Source organism: Elephas maximus, chromosome 12 (assembly GCF_024166365.1).
Source record: "Elephas maximus indicus isolate mEleMax1 chromosome 12, mEleMax1 primary haplotype, whole genome shotgun sequence".
Taxonomy (NCBI): domain Eukaryota; kingdom Metazoa; phylum Chordata; class Mammalia; order Proboscidea; family Elephantidae; genus Elephas; species Elephas maximus.
The window spans coordinates 80261401-80268884 of NC_064830.1; the positions used below are offsets into that span (position 1 = coordinate 80261401).

At 44.8% G+C, this 7484-nt stretch overlaps 1 protein-coding gene across 1 annotated transcript in view; it reads left to right on the forward strand.

The window, feature by feature from the left end:
- Nucleotides 1–7484, forward strand: part of ACSM5 (acyl-CoA synthetase medium chain family member 5) — a 41743-nt gene that overhangs the window by 33999 nt on the left and 260 nt on the right. The window lies entirely within an intron of this gene.

Genomic DNA, 7484 nt, shown 5'->3' on the forward strand with positions numbered 1-7484 from the left:
TAATGAGCACTTCAAAATGCCAGGAGCTAGAGCTTTCTCCCTTATATTCCTCTGATCCTTGAAGTCCATACACATATCTCACACACCCACATGTAATTACACACACAGACACACACATGAACAAACTCAAGTACAGAGCCACACACTCAAGCACTCACTCACAGAGCCACACATACACACAGCTATATACACAATCACACACAGTCACATGCACCCACACTCACACACATTCATACACCCACACACACATACACACACGCACACACTCACACACACAGGCTGTCACACACAGCCACATACACATTGTACAATTACACTTGTTGTCATGGCAAAATGTTATATTTTCTTCATAGCTCTTATTCAGTCATTCAATAAATATTCACTGAATTCCTACTATGTGCTAGATATTGTTTTAAGTACTTGAGACAAATCAATGAACAAAACAGGCAAAGCTCTCTGCCTTCATGTAGCTTAGATTCTGATGGAAGAAGACAGAGGCAACAAAAAATAAAGATAAGAAGCAAGTGTGATGGTTAAGGTTGCATGTCAGCTTGGCTGGGCCATGATTCTCGGTGGTTTGGCAGTTATGTAATGATGTAATCACCTCCATAATGAGATCTGATATAATGTATTCACTTCCTTCATGATATCTGCTATGAGCAGCAAATCAGTTGAAGGGGAGTTTCCTTGGGGGTGTGGCCTGCATCCAATATACGTGGACTTTGTGGCAAAGCTCCTTGGTTTTTTTGCTTCACTGATTTTGTTTCTTTAAAGAACCCAGCCTAAAACAGTAAGTTAACTATACGAAATTTTAGAAGGTGATGAATATTAAAGGAAAAAATAGTTCCAGGTAAGGGGGAGAAGGAAAGCCAGGTTGGAGGTAGGTTGCAATTTTAAATAGGTGGTCAAGACCAGGATCATTGAGAATGTGACAAAAAATCTTTGGAAAAGATTTGAAGGAGGAAAGGGAGCTGTCCATGTAGATACCTGGGGGAAGAATGTTCTGAGAAGAGGGAGCAGCAAGTACAGAGGCCCTGAGGTGGGATGTGCCTTCAAGAAACAGCAAGGAGGCCAGTGTAAGGGACGTGGAGAGGGGTGGGATGCCAAGCCAGAGAGGAAAGGGGAAGGTGTGAAGATCATAAGGCCTTGTATGACATGGCAAAAACTTTGACATTGATTTTGCATGGAATTGGCATCCACTGAAGGGCTCTGAGCGGAGGCATGACATGATCTTACCTACCTTAACAATATCTGAAATGAGCTTCTTCATCGTTTTACATGTTTATTGTGCGCCTCGCTGCCAGTGGAGAAGCAGCTGTGTTGGTCAGCTCTGTGTCTATTTCAGAACAGCACTCCACAAAATTTTGTTGACAAACTGACAGAAACAGGTATTTCCAGACAATATAGCATTCCGGAGCTTATCTTCAGGAGCTTGGTTCTAGAAGCTCTCAAAGCAAATAGGTCTGTGGGACCTTTTCCCCCATTTTCCAGGAGGACTAATGGCTTTTTTCTTGAGCTTGCATTTGTGACCCCTGATTGCTGTTCCCAGGGCTGCGTCCCTCACTCCCCCACCTATGGCATCTATATGATCATCAGCAATGACAAATAATGCTTAGATCCTCTGTTCATGCAAACGTGTGAATCTGAGTCCAAAAAGCCCTTCCACGTCACCCATTCAAAAGCACAATCATGGTGATTTATCGAGTGCTTACTATATGCCATGCAGTTGGTTTGTTTTAAATTTTGTGTATTTACTTTTTGAATAAATACGGCCTTGGCATATTTCAAAGTGCAAACAAGATAGCTCCCCTCTCCAGAAGCAACAGAGGCTATCAGTCTCTAGCATGTCATTCTAGAGCTATTCTAAACATCTTCATGTACTGGGTATTTGACAGGCATTAGCTAGTTCAATCCTCACAACTCCGGGCAGTGGGTCCTAGAGTCATCCCTCGCTTTCCAGATAAGAAGACTGAGGCTCAGGGTGGGAGTAATGTAACTTCTTCAGGAGTACAGAGCCCAGTAGCAGGGGAACCTAGATTCAAGCCTGGGCAGACTCCAGGTCCTCGTTCTACTGTATGGTCATGGATAAAGAGGTTACTGACCACTGGAGGTGAAAAACTAGTAAGTATTTGTACAGGGCAGAAGAGGTATTTGGGGCAGAAGAAAGCACAGGTCCGGTCTTAGGAGAGAGACATCCAAGGCACGACAGCAGCTGTTGACAGAACTGGGTAGGATGAACCTATACCCTCTCCTGAGTTCAGGGCAGTAAATATGAAGATAGTGACAGCCTTGATGTCTCTACTGATAGGCTCGGAAGGTGAGGTGGGGAGAGTTCAAAAGGGCAGAAGGCAACGGGAAGAACAGCTGATCATTTCCAGACTCTTAGTCAACCCAGAACAGGTCTGGAATGCTCAGGAGACCAACAAGGGCTGACCAAGAGGTAAATTCTCATTTCTTTCTACCTAATTCCTTCAGAAGTATCATCTTTCCCTTTTCCAAGCAGATACAACTATTTATTAAAATTCTCAAGCAGAATCCTAGGGGAAACTGCAACCTGGTGACTCCTCCTGCAAGATTTACATCTATATCTAGGTGAGGACCAGAGGGGTGAAAGGGGAAAGGTGTGAAGGTCATATAGGATCTTGTATGACAACGCAAAAGCTTTGACATTTATTTTACATGAAACTGGGATCCACTGGAAGGTGGATCCCAACTTATGTCTCCATTCAATTTACATCTCCATTCTAGGGGTCCTGCTCCCCTACCCTCTGTGGCAAATTGGACAGAAAAAAAAAAAAGGTGGTTGGAAAAGAGGGGGAGCACTGAGCTACACCAGCAAGAGTGATTTAGGAGAAATGCTGGGGAGGACTCCCTGGAAGGAAATTCAGAGGCACATGACTGTGATTCTGAGCCATTGAGGAATGCCTACTGCTGGGGTATTTAAGAAAGGACAGATACCTTTGGGGCTAGAAGGGAAACAGGCTAGTTGGTGGAACTCTGATGTTTTTCTAGGGTGGATGAGGAATTCTTTATGTAGTGTTTCTGCTCTACATAAACAGGTTTTTCAAGCCAGATAGTTTCTAGGGTTGGCCCAGAGATAAGCATGAAAGGGGTCCAAAGAGCTTCTGGGGTCCTTTCCAGAACTGTCTCCTCTCTTCTGTCTCCAGCCCCCTACCTTGAAAGAAAGTTTTCAGTCTTTAAGCCCCTCTGGCTCTTCCAGATGTCCCTCATTGTGGGTCTCTGTCCCTTTGTACCTATGTAATTAGTCATTGCCTGGTACCTCACACCCCTATCTCACCCCTGGCCTGTGGGTCTCCATTGCCAAGCCCCGCGTCTCTGACAGAGACCTCTGTATTTAAGGAGCCCCCACCCCTGCCCATCAAGAGGGTCCTTTCAGCAGATGGACTGCTGGTGGCCCAGCACCACAAAGGAATGAATCTCTAAGAGTTGGCACTTGGGGAATAGACCAGGCAGGGTGGGAGAAGGCAGGGAAGCTCTGTGGCACCTCCATCATCCGGAAGGATATAGAATCCCGGATGGCCTGCAATGTCAGTCAGCAGTTCCTCATCTGCTTGCAATTTTCTTCCCTTTCTGAGGATGTTCCTGGAAAACAGCTTTGCTCGGCAGCTCAGAGCTCTCAAGGTTTCCAATTCTAGCTGCAGGGCCTGAGGATTTGCTATCAGGCAGCAAAACGATGTGAGGGCACTCTTCTGGGAGGTCCCAGTCCTGGCCTGTTACTGACTTGCCGTGCAAATTCAAGCAAGCTACTGTTCTACTCCAGACTTTCATCTTCTTAACTCAGTGATCTGAGAAGCATTTGTTCAGATCACATGGCTTGTTTTCCTGACACAATAACTCAAACAGAGCTATGTAGAAGCAGATACTCATTCTCTTACTGGATCACCAGAACTTCACAAACACCTTATGAGAGAGGTGCTATTATGAACCCCATTTTACAGATGGATAAAGTGAGACTCAAGGGGCATCAGTGACTGATCCAGAGTCACCCAGCAATAAGAGCTGGAGTCAGGTTGGAACTGGGGTCTGACCCCAGCACCCACACATGTACCACTCGGCTAAGCTCCTCGCTGTCGCTGAAAGCTCACTGGACATGTGAGTGAACTTTAGATACTTGGTGAAGTACCAAGGGGTCCTGGGGATGGACAGAGGGTTGAATCATTACCCAGATGGACCAGGGTCAGGTCCCTGTCTAAGGCAACCTGCGCCGGTACCTTGCCAAGCTTCCCGAGAGGTGCAGTAGAATAAACTTTCGATGGGGTATTCAGAAGCCTACGTGAAAAGAGGACACTTGGGGAGATCAGAGAGATGCATGTTTAGATTTTAGCTCTCTTTTACTTGCCATAAGGTCTTGGGATTAATGTTTTCAAACCTCAATTTCCTCACCTGTCCAGAGGGGATAAAAGTAATCTCTACTCCATAAGATTGTTCTGAGGATGGTGTTGTTGTTGGTAGGTGCTGTTGAGTCAATTCTGACTCATAGCAACCTTATGTATAACAGAATGAAACATTGCCCAGTCCTGTGCCAACCTCACAATCGTTGCTATGTTTGAGCCCATTATTGTAGCCCCTGTGTCAATCCATCTCATTAACAGTCTTCCTCTGAGGGTGGAGAAGGACAATTCATTCAACACATATTTATTGGACCCCCCTGTGATATACCAGACACTGTTTTAAGAATCAAACACAAAAATCCCTGCCCTCACGGAGCTTGTGTTGTAGGAGAGGGAGACAGACAATGGCAGGGGAAGGGGAGGGCTGTGATGTTAGGTCAGGTGGTCACAGAAAGATGTACCAAGAAGATGCATCTTTAGTAACTATCTGAAGAAAGTAAGGAAGCTAGTCATTTGAATATTTAGGGGAAGAGAGTTTCTGATTGAGGCAACAGCAAGTGCAAAGGCCCTAAGGCAGGGTGCCTTAGTCATCTAGTGCTGCCATAACAGAAATACCACAAGTGGATGGCTTTAACAAAGAGAAATTTATTTTCTCACAGTCTAGTAGGTTACAAGTCCAAATTCAGGGCATCTGCTCCAGGGGAAGGCTTTCTCACTCTGTCGGCCGGCTCTGGAGGAAGGTCTTTGTCCTCAATCTTCTCTTGGTCGAGGAGCTTCTCAGGCACAGGGACCCCGTGTCCAAAGGACATGCTTTGCTTCTGGCACTGCTTTCCTGGTGGTGTGAGGTCCCCAACTCCCCGCTTGCTTCCCTTTCCTTTTATCTTTTCAGAGATAAAAGGTGGTGCAGGTCACACCCCAGGGAAACTCCCTTTACCTTGGATCAGGGGAGGTGACCAGAGTAAGGGTGCTGTTACAATCCCATCCTGATCCTCTCAACATAAAATTACAGTCACAAAATGGAACACAACCACACAATACTGGGAATCATGGCCTAACCAAGTTGACATATATTTTTAGGGGGACACAATTCAATCCATGACACAGGGGGTGCCTGGCATGTTTGGGGAACAGCAAGGAGGTCCATGTGACTAGAGTGAGAGAAGAAAGAGGGAGAACATTTGGAGAAGAGGTTATTGGGGGTAAAGGGGTCTAGTCATGCTGGGCCTTGTTGGTGAGAACAAAGACTTGAGCTTCTACTCAGAGGACTACAGGTAGTCCTCTACTTACGATGTATTCACGTTACAATGAACCGCACTTTCGACCACCTTTTTTTTTTTTTTGTACATCTTATCGTTTATTTTTTTTTATCGTTAGTAATATGTTGCAGTGCATAATTTGCTGATGTTATCATTCTCAGATGATCACTCACAGATGTTCAATTTTATGATTTACTGTTCAAAAAACTGCTGGATTTATAAAGATACTGATACCTCCACCAGACTGAGTCCAGCACAACTTGATAGTGCCCAGCTACCACCACCAACTGCTCTGACAAGGAACACAATAGAGAGTCCCAGACAGAGCTGGAGAAAAACGTAGAACAAAATTCAAACTCTCAACATAAAATTACAATCATGAAATAGAGGACAACCACACAATACTGGGAATCATGGCCTAACCAAGTTGACACATATTTTTGGGGGGACACGATTCAATCCATGACACAGGGTTTGCCTGGCATGTTTGAGAACAGCAAGCAGGTCCATGTGACTAGAATGAGAGAAGCAAGAGGGAGAGTATTTGGAGAAGAGGTCATTGGGGGTAAAGGTGTCTACCTCAAGCTAGGCCTTGTAGCCTTGGAACTACTTTCTCTGGAGCCAGTGTATAGATGGAAACAATAATTACAACAGCTGTAATGTATAAACTAATTCTTTGTGCCAGGTGCTTAATATTTAAGGCGTATCAGTCAAGATTCTATTGAGAGAAATAGATGCTACTTACAGTAGTCAGCAGTTGCTATAGTTACAAATATCCAGAACATCTCAGTGGCTTACAGCCATGCATATTTTCTTCCCATAAGTCTATGGGTTGGCTGTGGCTGTGTTGGGCTCAGCTCAACTCCACACGCCTTTTCATTCTGGTACCCTGGCTGAAGGTATAGCACCCAGCTGGGATATGCTATTCTCCTGACAGAGGACAGAAATGCAAGAGTCTCTGACCAACCACACAATCACATCCATTCACATCTCCTCATGGACCAAAGCATATGCCATGAGCAAGCCAAAGGAGTTGTTATGAATTGAATTGTGTCCCCCAAAAATATGTCTTATAAAATCTGTCTTGGAAGAAGTACTACCAGAATGCTCCTTAGAAATGAGGATGGTGAGACTTCATTTCAAATGCTTGGACATGTTATGAGGAGGGACCAGTTCCTGGAGAAGGACATTATGCTTACTAGAGGGTCAGCAAAAAAGAGGAAGACCCTCAATGAGATGGACTGACACAGTGGCTGCAACAACGGCCTCAAGCATAACAGTGACCATGAGGATGGTGCAGGACTGGGCAGTGTTGCATTCTGTTATACATAGGGTCGCTATGAGTCACGGCACATAAAAAGAACAACACATACCTGTGGTTATAATCCCATTTGGGAATGCGATATCTTTGTATGTTAATGAGGCAGGATTACTGTAGGGTGTCCTTTGAGTCAATCTCTTTCAAAATGTAAAAGAAGCAGGTTAAGGAAGCAGAGAGGGGGGAAGAGAGATTCCAAACCACATGGAGATCTTCAAGGAGTCAGGAAACAAGCTGAAGAGACTAGGACCTTCCCCCAGAGCCAACAAAGAAAGTCTTCCCCTAAAGCCAATGCCCTGAATTAGACTTCTAGCCTCCTAAACTGCGAGAAAACAAATTTCTGTTTGTTAAAGCCATCCCCAAGTGGTATTTCCGTTATAGCAGCACTAGATACTAAGACAGGAGTGGATACACAGTCTTCCTCCAGAATGTACTTCCTACTAAAAGGAAGAAGCAAAGTGTGGGGAACAATAGTCCATTCTACCATTTTAAGCACAAAGAGATTTATTCCATGGAATTGAGTGTTCACAAAACTGTCAGAAGTGCTTGGAGAAGTAG